Here is a 15,291-nt window from a genome sequence, read left to right on the forward strand (position 1 = left end):
TGTTTCAAAATAACACACTTCAAGTTAACTAATCATTAACACACTTGAAGTATACTAAAAAAGTTTGGCTGCAAGTATACTTAGCATACTTTTTTTTTTTCACTAGGGAAGACAAAACAGATCATGTTTGCATGGATACTCACCAAGACCAATTTTCTTGAAATACTGTAATTCTGTTACAGTATGTGTATAATGGGATCGTGCGCTGTCTTTGTGAGCACGCTTCGGCTCCGTCAGTCAACGAGACCCAGCAAACATTTGGACGTTTAATGACCGTTGAAAAGACGTCCGACAGAGACGTCCCGTCATGGTTGAAAAATAGTTCCAAAATGGAAGTTGAACCGACGTCTTTGACGTCGTCTGGCCGTGAATTCCACGTCTTTTCTGGCCGTGAATTCCACGTCTCTTCTGCGCGTCCCTGGACGTGTAAATGCGTCGTCATATGTTTAAATGTGTTGCTGCATAATTTAAGTGTATATATAAGCCTGCATATAAAATAATCACACACCTATTGTGTAACATCGTGAAAGGCAATCAAGGTTTACACATCTTGACAAAGGTTCTAAAAAGGTCCAAAATTGGTCCAGTCAGACCTGAACGTCAATAAAACGTTTTAATCACGTGTACATCAAAAACAATAACACATTATTTGTGGACATAAGCAAAAAAGAAGCATGTTCTGATTAAGCACAACATTTTATTGATCTTGAACAGCCAAAATTTCTCTTTATTTTTTTCAATGTTTAACATTTCATGAGCTTAGAATTATAAGGTTCTATCTCCACTTTTTGTCGAAATTGAGTTTTTGACAATCTGATCCATTAGGTGTTTATTAATGCCTGTGTGGTGTTATTTTTGTAAAAAAAATATTTTGTTAGTAGTTATTAATAAAATAAAAAGGTTCCATCTCACAAAACATAAACCGAGTTTAAAAACTTTGATCCTCAATAAACTACAATAAACGGAGATAGAACCTTATAATTCTAAGCTCTCGATTTGTTAACCAAACTAAAATACCAATTGCAAAATACTGAATTATTATATAAAGATAGTTCACCCAAAAATGAAAATTATGTAATTTACTCACCAAATTCCAAACCTGTATGAGTTTCTTTCTTCTGCTGAACACAAAAGAAGATATTTTGAAGAATGTTTGTAACCAAGCAAATAGAGCATCCATTGACTACCATTATTGGAGAAAAAATTATTATGGTAGTTAATGGGAAGCAACATCTGCTTGGTTACAAACATTCTTCCAAACATCTTTGTGTTTAGCATAACATAGAAAGGTATACAGGTTTGAAACATGAGGTTGAGTAAATGATGACAATTTTCATTTTTGGGTGAACTATCCCTTAAACACATTGTTTGGCTCATTTTTTGTATCCACCACCCCCAGCTCTTCCTGGAGCGTGTTTCAGGTGTTCCGCCATTGCTGCATCAATTTCAGAGTCTGTAGCATGTGGGCTCCACCTCTTCACAGCATCTAAGGGAAGAGAATATATTTCTTTTTAAAATAAATTAAAATTAAAAATTTGAGGTAAATGACATGCACTTCAAAATATTTTGATGGTCTTCAGCTAAATTTAAAAAAAAAAACATGGAACAAGATGAATGAATCATGAATGAAACATTAGAAAAAGGTAATCAACATGCATTACATTTTATTTTATTGTATAAAAGATGTTCTGCTTTAAATTGGTGTTGGGGGTAACAGCATTTGTCCCCTGCCTCTTCAATACCACTGTGGTGCCCTTGAGAAAGACCCTTAACTAGGTGTGTAACAGTGAGAAAGTGAACAGGACATTTCTGATAAAGACAGGTGGGCTGTGATGTCCCCTGAATAGACATGTTTAGCAATTCTAAAATTACAAAATATTTTTAAAGCAGTTACTGAAAACATACATGTTCAAATCCAGCTAAACATTTCATTCTACTTCAGATAATTTACTTTCTGAAAGAAACTCTCAAAAGGCTACATTAATAATTTACAGTAATAACTTTGACTTTATCATTAAACATACTTTATACTATGGTATACCGTTGTATAAGTTCAAATGAACTTTTAGCCTACTAGCTAAATTTAGCCAAACTCAGTTAGCCAATTTCAGTTGACAATGTGGGCATCATTTCTTTCGGTTCATTCATGTCAAACAAGTAAAACTCTAGCACGTGAATCTAATAATACAAAATGTACGTACCCAACAGAAGATTTCTAATAATATGGGCCTCAATTCCTCCTCTCTTCGTGGTTGTTCAAACTTCAGTATTCCGGAGTGAGTCTATGGGGAAAACGCGTTAACATCTCGTGAGATAACCTATCGCGGGATTTGGTAATGTCGGGAGATCTTTTGTTACATCTTGGCAGCACAGTTTTGGCAATTACATCCAACTCAGACATAAATGGTGACCAGATATATTTCTGTTTTACATGTATATGCATACATTCCATAAAAAAAAAAAAAACACAACGTATCAGGTAGGCTACAGTTTGAAACAATGACTAAAATGCAGAGGCTTTGCATTCACTTAACCACACTGGGAACTGTGTGATTATAATTTATTTAAACAAGATAAAGTAAATATATTTACTTTGTATACAATTCGTGTATTTCACGATAATTCCTGTTTTTTTTCTGTCTCGCTTGACTAGACGTGTAAAAGACATCAGTGGACGTCTTCACAACCTCTTAAAAACTACTTGGGCAATTAAATTAATTTTTGCAGTATTAACCATGCAAGGATTAAGCACAGCTGTTGCGTATTTCACAAGGATTCCATGATGGAGGGTCATGATGGACTATAATGCACGTGTAAAAGACGTCGCCAGGTGACGTCCTCTCACCCGATACACTATATATTGAACTACACGTAGCTAAAAGTCAAAATAACAATTATACATGCAACCCCAGAGAACTGTAGACATGTACAAATGTATCTGAATGCATTTTTAGGAAATGTTCTGTGTTACATATTTTTACCGATTTATGCCGTCATACCGCGACTATTTTTGGCCAGGGACACGACGTTGCCGTCGGACCAATGTTTGCTGGGGACCCAGACGTACATGTTTGTGGTATCAAAGGTTTACGGTTTGCAAGGAGTTTAAAAGGATTTAGCTCCTGGTTTAAATGGAGAACAAGGTACGGTTGTAGACTTCCTGTTATCTTTATCTTTAGTTTTGATTTATTTTCTTTGTATCAAGATTAATTGTTGGTTGTTGCTTTGTATAATGTTTATGTATATTTAAGTCTTTAATCTTTACTTATTTGGTTTTGATGTATGTTTATTTCAAGGTTTATTCATTTTGGTATTTTGTTTTTGTACAAGCTTTTACGTTGATTCTCAACGAGTCATGGTGTCCAACGGTGATCGAATCTGTGATGACGGACATTCAAATAAAGTGTGTGGGAATCATCAGTAAACGAGTTCAACCTTTCTTAAACCAGGCAGCTACAACCTGTCATATGAGCTCACACACTTCACCTTATCAATATGAAAGTCTTTCATTTTCACGTTGCAGGCCAGTTTGATGCTGGGGTACGTTGTGGTCAACAAATAAATAAAAGACCGCTTCACTCGACACGGTGACGGAGCAAACAAACAAAAATACCTTTAAGTATCCAATCAGAAGAGCGTGTTTCACCTCCCGACGTTAGATGTCCGTCAAACTCACGATCGCGGCGATTTCCTCAGGGCCAAAGGAATTCCGAGCACTCACGTTAACTCATAAGTCATCTGGAATCATCCTCATCCGAAAATGCCACGAATCCTCACGCTGACGACTCGCCAACTAAACACACAATCCATCCGAGCAAGATAGACACTGTTCAGTCTCTATAAATAGTCCATTCACTGTATTAGTAAATGGAGGCTGGAATAAACGCAACCAGAAATATTTTGTGGAAAAATAATTATTACCCGTCTCTGTAGTATAAGTTTCTGTTCTCGTTTTGACAACACACTAACTACATAAACTATTGTAACATTAGCATTAGTTATACTATATTTTTTTGTGAAACAATATCACACCAGATGATCGCTCTCTCTTGCTCTCCTCATTCTTCCTCGTTCTACTTTGCTCTAAATTCTTCCCACCCCCCTTCACCTTAATCTTGAGCACTGATTGGACACCCAACATGGACAAGTGAATACGATTAGTTTAACAATAGAAATGTCAAAATACAAAAATAAAAAAATAAATATCCCATCAACTTAAGAAACATAGAACTTATCCACAACCATATGCATTTATAACTGGTACAAAACTGCTCCGAGACTCGAAGGTGAGATCCAATTGCAGCTTTATTAAGGGGCAATCCAGACACGTAATCCAATAAACAGGCAATGGGTCAAAACACAGGTAGACAGTCCAAACAAACAAAACAAAAACAAGACAGGCAGGGGTCAGAGGCAAGAGAGTAATCCAAGGAACAGGCAAGAAATCCGAAAACCAGGAGTTGCAGTGTGACACTAAACAAAACTTTGCAGTGAGTGATGGGGTGAACCAGGCTTATATGGGGTGAACTATACAAGATAATAAGACACAGGTGAATGTGATAATGAGTGTTGATGAGTCCGGGCAGTGAGTTCTGGGAAGTGTAGTTTGTGAGTGAAATATGATAGTCTGGTGTGGAGTGCCCTCTGGTGGCTCTCAAGGGCACTCCAGCTGGTGACCGTTACAATAACATGCACATAATATGTATTTATACAAAATTAAACCTTGTAAATTATAACACTGGGTTACACGACCAAAATTGAAACGTTTTACTTGTTTTGCCTGCCAGTAGCCCGAAATTAGCCCGTGCGCATTCCGACTCCTTTTGCCAGCATGGGTCACAAATGAACAATGACTTACTGACGTGATCTGGAACTTTGTAAAAAAATTAAGTTCATCCATGCTTAGGATCACAAGTGTCACCATTATATTCAGTTGGTTTTAGTTCTACCAGAAAGACTCAGAAGGCAAAATAAAATCACAATGATATTTATTAATTAATAGACCAGCAAATGAAAGCAAAAATATTGAATGATAAAGTTATTTGGCGCAGGCCCCGTCCGTAGCTCGCATTCAGAGGGTAGCGGACTCTTCATTTCCTGCCTGAAGATGAAGGCAGGGGCGCAGGCGACGCAGGTGAATGTTTGCATCATCACCTGCGAACTCAAACGTGTGTAAGTACCGATCTTTTATACTCCAAATATTAGATAATGATTGGTCAGACCAAAATGTAATGGGTGACGTAACATTTGAGTCTTCCCGGCAGAACTTACGAGCTATACTTTGAGCTAAAGCTTTCATTTTCATGGACTCTTAGTTTGCATTTCATTAATTTTTGTTTTCCTTTGTCTAGATTCTCGCCACTCTTTAGTTCCTATGGTGACTGTGATTAGTTGGTTTGGATCAGCTGTGTTCATCTCATTATCTTAAGTATTTAAGTTCATGTGTGTTCCTTTGAGTTTGTCTGGTCTCGTTTTTAAGTTATGTGTGTGAATACTGCTACCTGTTTGAATCGCTACCTGTATGGATTATTATATTAGACCTTTTATTGGAACTTTATTTGTCTTTGTCTTCATCTGCCTGCCTACGCACATGTTACAACAAGGAAGACAAAGCAAAGACTGTGTTTTTCCACAACTTGGCACTGCAAAACATCTTGTAATCCTCAGAGGCAACTCTATCATGCATCTTTCTTATATTTACTACTTTAGACATGCGTAAATTGGATAGCGGTGCTAAAGAGGCAACAATGTATAAGTAAGCGTTGATCTGTCATCACACTATGACGTAATGTGACAAAATCTGAAACGAGTATTTTGGGACCTTGGATTCATTTAAAGCTGTTTTTAGACTAATAAGGAAGTTTTGAGGTCTGAAACTTACAGGATATTTTTTATAGTGCAATGACCTCATATGTCAAAAGATCATAATTCATGACTCCTGATAAATCTGAATGATCTGCTTGAACTCAGTGATCCAGTCTTGGCAGTTAACATCTCACTATATTTAAAGATTATAAGTGGAAAATTACTTAAATGTTAATCTGTTCTTCACATAAAGCTTCTAAAAGCTAAAAATAAAAATAAAAAATTATAACACTTTTATTGTACTTTTGAGAGCTTGAGAGCTTCAGTCCACCTTTGTTGTAATTGCATGAACAAGAGCAAACTGATATTTGACCAAATCAAATACATGTCCACATGTCCACAAACATCCAATCTCATATAGATGTAACAAGGTCTGATCTGTGCCAAGATTTTGTGGAAAAATATAAACAGACTGTGGGAAGCCAACCTGAAAGTCCAGGACTTGCACTTTCATCTCGGCAGCTGCTCATGCTACGAGAGAGAGAGAGAGAGATGTGCAATATGAAGCATAGGCCTACTTTTTGGATTAATGTATCCCACAACACAATGCACTTGACTTGACCTTCCATTTCCGGTAGAAAATGTAGTGTCCATTAGTGATGTTTACTCTTTGAAATCCCCCAAACCTAAAGGGCCTTTCACACTGAGCGACCATGATTAAGCGATGTGACTGTATGTCACAATGACGCTTGTAGTGTATTGAGTTGAATACACTCAAGAGTAAACTCAGAAATAAGCACTGTTTGACAACTCTAGATTAACTGTGGGTTAGAATTTGGTTGTCCAGTGAATTGTCCAAAGAGACATTTAGTAATTTAGCAGACGCTTTTATCCAAAGCGACTTACAAACTAGGACTAGATTAAGCGAGTCATCATGAAGAGGCAAAAACAAAAACAACGCAAGAAGTGCTCAAGATACGAAGTTCAGGCATTATTCAGAGTAGCATAAGCCTGATAAGTGAGGTTTTAGAGGGAAAGGGGAGGTTGTTTTTTTTTTTTTTTTTTTTTTTTATATGCGGTAAAGTGGAACCTGCCCAGGGAAAGACATGGGCTGCGTCCGAAACCGCATACTTCCCTACTATTTAGTATGGGAAAAAGAGTAGGCGAGCGAAAAAGTATGTACGAATCCAAAAGAGTAGGCGAGAATTACCTGGATGACGTACTAATTATCGCGAGATTCGGACTTAAGTGCGTCCGAATATGCCTACTTTCCTACTATATAGTAGGCGAAAACAGTACGTGAAGGAAGCAGTATGTTCGAAACATCAGTATTCATAAAAGAGTAGGCGAGAAGTTCCCGGATGGCTTACTGCTTTCGGACAGATTTTCGAGTGCTCGACCGATGGCTACTCTTCTATCCCAGGAGGCCACGCGAGAGGATACGTCATTATCAAACATCGCAGAGATCAGCGACGCGGGTGCTTTCAAATGTGAGTAAACACAGTTCCTTGTGTTAAAATTGCATGTTTTGAACAAATGAAGAGTAAACTGTTGAATTGTTGAAGGTGTAAAGACGTTACACAGTATAGTATAGTTGTGATTTTGCTGTAAAAACACGTTTTATTATGTATAACGTTAGCTAACAGGGGAGCTCCAGTAAGGACACGTAAGTTACGTCTCTAAAGTGGATTTACATAAACCATATACATCTTAAAGACGCTTATTTTAAATGTCTATTTACATCTGACAGGAAAATCTTCAATAAGTATATTGCAGAAGAGCACATCACAACATGAAATAGACATCTGAGTGATGAATGTGTGCTATTATGTAGAACAAATCTATAAAGTAATAAACATAAGTTATCTATTTTATTTGTCCATTACTGTTGATAAATTGAGGAACATTTATGTTGGATAAAAAGTTAAAACAACCTCAACATGTAAATGTAGTGTTGAGCTCATAAATCACAGAGGTAACGTGAATCTTGTCTGGATGTTACAGGGACAGATGAACAGATGTGTGTTTATCCGGTGGAGAGTGGCTTATGAAGCTGAATGCTGCCATCAAAGGCTTTGAGTGAGTATACTACAGAAATTAATAACAACAACTATTTAAATCGTAAGTTGTAGTTTATTTAATTATTGTAATTTCAAACAGAGCTATTACATCACTTTTCTGATTCTTGATTTCTGTGCATTTGCTGCACAGCTTTTGTGGTGGAGCAGGACCTGCAAGGAAAGATGACGGCGGCATTTGTGAAAAAAATAGTTTTTGTCTTCTAAATAATACTGAAATCAAATGAAATTGTGCAGTTAAAATGACTGCTTTTGTGTTATGTTTGTGCATTTTTGTAGGATCTGCAGTGTCAGCAGACTGGTGTGAGCACTGAGGATGAGGAGCCCAGAGCTGAATCCTGGAGATGGTGCCATGGATGAGACCCTCCATCACTCCACCTGCCCTTATGAGACCCCCCACCTGCCCTTATGAGACCCCCCACCTGCCCTTATGAGACCCTCCATCACTCCACTTGCCCTTATTGCCTCAGATTGTGAAGCACAACACATCACGCAACAACCTCAGGCACGAAGTAACGGCTCACCTCTGGCGGTCAGCTGATTCATCAGAATAAAGCTGCAGAATGGGAACCGCTGTGTTGAGATGGCAGAAGGATGTGGGGTTCAGCTCCTGTGGCCTACATACATGATTGTAGTTTGAATAAAGCTTTGTTGTGTTGACTTGTATATGCATTTGTTTATTGTGTGATGGTGACTTTCATTCATTCTTTTATTAATTTATTAATATTTCTCATTGTTGTCAGTAAATAAAATATCATTATTTAATTAATGCTTTATTTAATTGTTTGAATGAAAATGTAGATATGTTCACTATACATCTAGAGTGTATTCATGCATAGCTGTGTCATATGACATACATTACATTTTGTTTTATTGAATTATATCATTTTCAGTAAAAAGTAATATAATTAAGTATTGGTCAGCATTTATCGTTGTTGTTGTTATTATTGTATGTTTTGGGGTGGGATAGCAATGCAATTCCTTCTGGGGTAATATTAATTTTTAATAGTAATGATACTTAAATTTTTCGAGTATAAAATCAACAGTTTTCTCCAAAGGTGAATTTTCACACAGCTGCCCTTTGTGCAGACATTACAAACGCTGAGGAAACCCATTCTAGGTAGAGCTGTCGAGTTACTGATGTTATAAGGTATATATATATATACAGTGAGGAAAATAAGTATTTGAACACCCTGCTATTTTGCAAGTTCTCCCACTTGGAAATCATGGAGGGGTCTGAAATTGTCATCGTAGGTGCATGTCCACTGTGAGAGACATAATCTAAAAAAAAAATATCCAGAAATCACAATATATGATTTTTTTAACTATTTATTTGTATGATACAGCTGCAAATAAGTATTTGAACACCTGTCTATCAGCTAGAATTCTGACCCTCAAAGACCTGTTAGTCTGCCTTTAAAATGTCCACCTCCACTCCATTTATTATCCTAAATTAGATGCACCTGTTTGAGGTCGTTAGCTGCATAAAGACACCTGTCCACCCCATACAATCAGTAAGAATCCAACTACTAACATGGCCAAGACCAAAGAGCTGTCCAAAGACACTAGAGACAAAATTGTACACCTCCACAAGGCTGGAAAGGGCTACGGGGAAATTGCCAAGCAGCTTGGTGAAAAAAGGTCCACTGTTGGAGCAATCATTAGAAAATGGAAGAAGCTAAACATGACTGTCAATCTCCCTCGGACTAGGGCTCCATGCAAGATCTCACCTCGTGGGGTCTCAATGATCCTAAGAAAGGTGAGAAATCAGCCCAGAACTACACGGGAGGAGCTGGTCAATGACCTGAAAAGAGCTGGGACCACCGTTTCCAAGGTTACTGTTGGTAATACACTAAGACGTCATGGTTTGAAATCATGCATGGCACGGAAGGTTCCCCTGCTTAAACCAGCACATGTCAAGGCCCGTCTTAAGTTTGCCAATGACCATTTGGATGATCCAGAGGAGTCATGGGAGAAAGTCATGTGGTCAGATGAGACCAAAATAGAACTTTTTGGTCATAATTCCACTAAACGTGTTTGGACGAAGAAGAATGATGAGTACCATCCCAAGAACACCATCCCTACTGTGAAGCATGGGGGTGGTAGCATCATGCTTTGGGGGTGTTTTTCTGCACATGGGACAGGGCGACTGCACTGTATTAAGGAGAGGATGACCGGGGCCATGTATTGCAAGATTTTGGGGAACAACCTCCTTCCCTCAGTTAGAGCATTGAAGATGGGTCGAGGCTGGGTCTTCCAACATGACAATGACCCGAAGCACACAGCCAGGATAACCAAGGAGTGGCTCTGTAAGAAGCATATCAAGGTTCTGGCGTGGCCTAGCCAGTCTCCAGACCTAAACCCAATAGAGAATCTTTGGAGGGAGCTCAAACTCTGTGTTTCTCAGCGACAGCCCAGAAACCTGACTGATCTAGAGAAGATCTGTGTGGAGGAGTGGGCCAAAATCCCTCCTGCAGTGTGTGCAAACCTGGTGAAAAACTACAGGAAACGTTTGACCTCTGTAATTGCAAACAAAGGCTACTGTACCAAATATTAACATTGATTTTCTCAGGTGTTCAAATACTTATTTGTCGCTGTATCATACAAATAAATAGTTAAAAAATCATACATTGTGATTTCTGGATTTTTTATTTTTTTTGATTATGTCTCTCACAGTGGACATGCACCTACGATGACAATTTCAGACCCCTCCATGATTTCTAAGTGGGAGAACTTGCAAAATAGCAGGGTGTTCAAATACTTATTTTCCTCACTGTATATATATATATATATATATATATATATATATATATATATATATATATATATATATATATATATGTGTGTGTGTGTGTATTTATCATGGGTTTGCATTTATGGTTTGCATACATAATATGAGATTTTTTTTACACAGGAAAAAAGAACCTACAAGGTTGAATATCTTAATATATATTTTCTTAAATAATTCATTATAATACATTTAAAAAATGCATTTTTTGTTATTTATAGGCCTAGGCCTGGGGGATGAAACAAGAGTTAAATTCAACAAGAAAAAGAGGAAACCATAAAGCAGTTAGCCGCTTTTGCTTGTGGATGAAAATGTTTGGATATAAAATAAATAAATTAACAACATATTCAAGAGATGACAATTTTGGGATTCCGTAATAAAAATAAATAATATCGTTAAGGATAAAACGGTGGGTCACATTAGTAGGGTTAAATATAAGAACTTAAATCAACCCTAAATGTATTCACAAAATAAATGGGCAGCAGTTTCTTCAAAAAGACCACAAAATGAGCAAGTTTAATCAATATCAAGATATTTACAGATAGATGAATTAAACGTGTCGTTCAAATCTTTTAAGTTGTTGCGCGTGTGATAACGCGTCGTAGGTCACATGATAACGTCAACATGGCAGATGTCCGGTTCGCATTCATACTCAACGAGATCTGGCTATAAAGTACCTACTCTTTTAGCGCTCGTTAAGTAAGTACTTATTGAAATTAAGTACCTACTCATTGAGTATGCGGTTTCGGACGCAGCCATGGACTTGCCAACAGGGAAATCGCACCGTAGAAGAATACACATTTGGGATCACCAGGAGGCAATCACAACATATGGGCATTTAGTCTAGAATAGGGGCTGACCAACCGGGAATACAGACAAATACTAGACCTGGCGAAGGATGCTGGAGGAACTCCTTCCAGGGTTCGCCAAATGGGGAATCTCCTAGAGAGCAAAATAGGTGCTTGTATCCCCAGTGCCAACTGGAGGGTTTTAAAATAGAGGAGGCACACAATTTTAGCAGTCAGATCTCCTCCCAATATTTTTTATTATTATTATTATTATTTTTAACTCGAACACAAAGCATAGAAGTTTAGTCTGTGTTGAGGTAGGGTCAAGACATTAAAAAGTATGCGTCCTTCAAGTCAGTCGCTGCAAACTAATCTTGGGGGGGCGAACGCACGTGAGGATGCACTTCTGCGTTAGCATCTTGAACGGAAGCTTGTGAAGGATCTGATTCAAGACACGAAGATCCAAGATCGGCCGTAACCCACCGCCTTTCTTGGGTACAATGAAGTATTGGCTGTAAAACCCTGACCTCAGCTCAACTGGAGGGACCTGCTCTATTGCGTCCTTGCCGCTTGAAAGGATTTAACGTCAGCTGAGATAAGTGGCATCATCTTCCTGAGTGGGCACAATGTCCCGGATGAGGTGGCAGTGTTCGCGATGGCCTGCTAGCAGGGGCACGTCGTGGCAAGCTCTTGATTGCCTCAGCCTGCTTCTGGACTGCCGAGAACTGCTGGCCAAAGACCTCAACGGTGTCGCCGAAGAGGCCACCTTGCAATATGGGAGCATTGAAAAAGCATTTGTTGACATTTCACACCTCTGGAAGGTTAAGCCAGAGATGACAATTCTGGACCACCCAGGTGTTGGGTGGCCTGCACCATGACTTTCAATGTCTGGAGGGCAGGTTCAGTCGCTGTGCGGAATCCTGCATCCGATGCAGCTATCGACATCCAATCCTCATTCAGAGCAAGAAATGATGCACTGGGTAGCCGTGACAACCCGCGCTGTCACCTGGCAGCTCGACAGCACACAACACGCTAGAGGAGCGAGAGCTCCCACTCTAATCCTCGGTCTCCCAAAGTGTTAAAGGGATACTTCAGGATTTAGCATTAAGCTTTGTATTAGTAGAAAACCTGTAGTATTTTCGAATTACCGTGCTTTCCACCCTCATATCCCCCTGTAGTAGGGTAGGAAGGGGGGGTTCACCTGCACCCGAAAGGTATATTTTTTTAACCTAGTTTTTTGTAATCCTTAAGGTGTCTAGAAAAGGAATTTTGATGTTCCCCACGCAAATTATTGTCCCATATGTGATTTTTTGTATCATCTTTTGTGTCCGTGCTTGATTTTCGGCTTTGAAAAATGAAAACTTTAAATCTACATAGAATCTGAACAATACATCCTACAGACACAATCCACCCCATTTTCTCTTTGTCTTTGCATGAGGAATTGATAGATATGAGGATTGTCATGATTAGATGATGTATGGTGCATTAAAACTCAAATAAATGCAAAAAAATGTAAAAAATCTGTGACATTGGATCACTGGAACTCCTCCCCTATGGACCCTATTGATATACGTTTTCTAACTTTTGTATTTTTATAGTTTTTATGATGTCTAATAAGCAAATGTTGATGATCCATACTTGAATTGTCACATGTTGGTCCAAATGAACATCTCCCATAGTAAGGAGTTACTATTCAAACCGTTATATTGGTATTATATATTTATTGAAACAAAACAGAAAACCACTCATATAGTCAAATGTGTGTATATATAGGGTATAACAAATCCCCATTACAGTAGAATAAACTGAAATAGAAAAAAGTCATTCTAATCAAAGGTCAAAAGGTCAAGGGCAGTGTCTATTCATCATACAGCAGGTCTTCATAATCGACCTCTTGCTCCTCGTCTTCTTCACCATCTCCATCCATCTACTCGACTGTTTCCTCCAGCAAATCAGCGAGTAAAGTGGAGAAGATAGGTCCACAAGACCACACTGGTTCCAAGGTACCCTCTTCAGTCTTTTCCCAGCCTTGGCCAGGATCATGGGGCTTGGGACACCAGAATATCGGTGTGGCTGCTCTCTTGTAGTTGGCCAGATGGTGGTCGACACAGTTGATGTGTGGGACCAGGTTGTCTCTCCAGGGCGGGAGCCGGGACAAATCCACCTTTAATCTGGTGGTAAGCGTCTCTGTTATGTCCGCTCAGGACGAATTAATCTGTGTTCGTTTGGTAACGCCTCGCTGCATGTTTAGGTTGCAGCTTTTTTGGTCTGAAATGTTTGGTTCCGGTTTGTCCGAAAAGTAAAGAGTGTTGCATGCATAAATCTCTCGTCCATCTTCCTTTTTTTATACACAACAATTGCCGACGAGGATGGCTGAATTTTCTCTTCCTCCTCCACCTCCTTTCCTCGCACTTTCCGGTGAGCCTACAATACCGTGGAATCGCTGGCATCAGTCTTTTGAAACATACCTACAAGCTACGGGACTAGCTGACATGAGTGCAGTTCGGAAAACAGCATTGCTGAGGCACTGTTTAGGAGTCGAGGGACAACGGGTACTGGAGACGTTAACTGGCAACGGGACAAATACAGACTATGCAGGGACAGTGAAACTTTTAAAAGACCAGTTTGCTGCCCCACAGAGTGTTTTATTGAGATGGTTTATGTTTAGACAACGACACCAACTACCAGGGGAGTCCGTCCATCAGTACGTCTCCAACCTAAAAGGTTTAGTCAGCCATTGTAAATTCGGCGCATTGACAGACGAGATGATACGCGATCAACTGATTGAGCACACTACACAGGCTAAAATCAGGGAGACGTTGCTACTCAAATCAGACGACTTAACACTAGCTAAGGCTGTTGCCATTGCATTCCAAATTGAAAGTGCAGCGGAATGTGCAGCTAAATTAACACAGACAGAATCATCATTAAGCCAAGCAGTATGCATAAGGTCACATGACCAGCAACAGCAGCAGCCATCTAGCTCTGGTTTGGATGTACCAGACACAGCCCCAGACCCAGTCATGCATCTCACAAGATAAGAAGGGCAGCGTCAGCGTCAAAGGCAGTTTTCCTGCAGTAACTGTGGATCAAACACACATGCCACCAGAGCCCGGCACTGTCCAGCTAATGACCAAACATGCCGGAACTGTGGCAGGAAAAATCACTTTGCAAAAATGTGCCGCTCTGACCCCTCCAGGTCGGATGCACACACTCCCCGTGGTTCACCCACCATAATTTGCCATGTAACATTGGGGCCCATGCAATTCAAGTCATGTACAGTGAATATAAAAACAGTGTGTATTCCCCTGCTGCTAGACACAGGTGCAAGTGTCTCCCTTCTGAATGCCAGTACATACCATAAGTTCTTTCATTCCTGTCCACTGTCCACGCCCACTTCTGTCCTACATGGGTATGGTAACTCAAAAATTGACTTGTTGAGGTCCATCACAGTGACTGTTAGCTATGGCACTAGGGTCTTGCCCTCCTTTGTCTTCAATATGACCTGACGAGGGGTGAATTTAATGGGGCTGGATCTGTTCATGGCATTGGGATTTTCACTCATTGACACAGGGGGGGCTGCCATTATGACTGTCGCTGCCGGACCGCATCAGAAGTGGTCATCACTGTTTGAAGGGCTGGGCTGTCTGTCTGCTTTTGCCCATCAACCCCTCATTGACTTCTCGGTGACGTCAGTCGTCCAGCCACTGCGCCGTATTCCACTGGCCCTGAAGGGATGGAGTGTCTGTTGAGCTGCAGCGGCTGCTGGATGCCGGTATCATTGAGCCGGTTGATGCTTCACCATGGATTTCAAGTGGTAAGAAAGAAAACA

At 39.6% G+C, this 15,291-nt stretch overlaps 1 long non-coding RNA gene across 1 annotated transcript; it reads right to left on the reverse strand.

The window, feature by feature from the left end:
• Positions 1-257: 257 nt before the first annotated feature.
• On the reverse strand, positions 258-3,535 carry LOC311089826. Its single transcript, XR_014607762.1, has 3 exons — positions 3,487-3,535; positions 2,202-2,282; positions 258-1,486 (listed from the first exon to the last, which is right to left on the reverse strand). It is a non-coding gene; the product is annotated as an uncharacterized lncRNA (long non-coding RNA).
• Positions 3,536-15,291: the final 11,756 nt, after the last annotated feature.

This window comes from Abramis brama (genome assembly GCF_963993115.1).
Source record: "Abramis brama genome assembly, chromosome: 9".
In the NCBI taxonomy this organism is placed as follows: Eukaryota; Metazoa; Chordata; class Actinopteri; order Cypriniformes; family Leuciscidae; genus Abramis; species Abramis brama.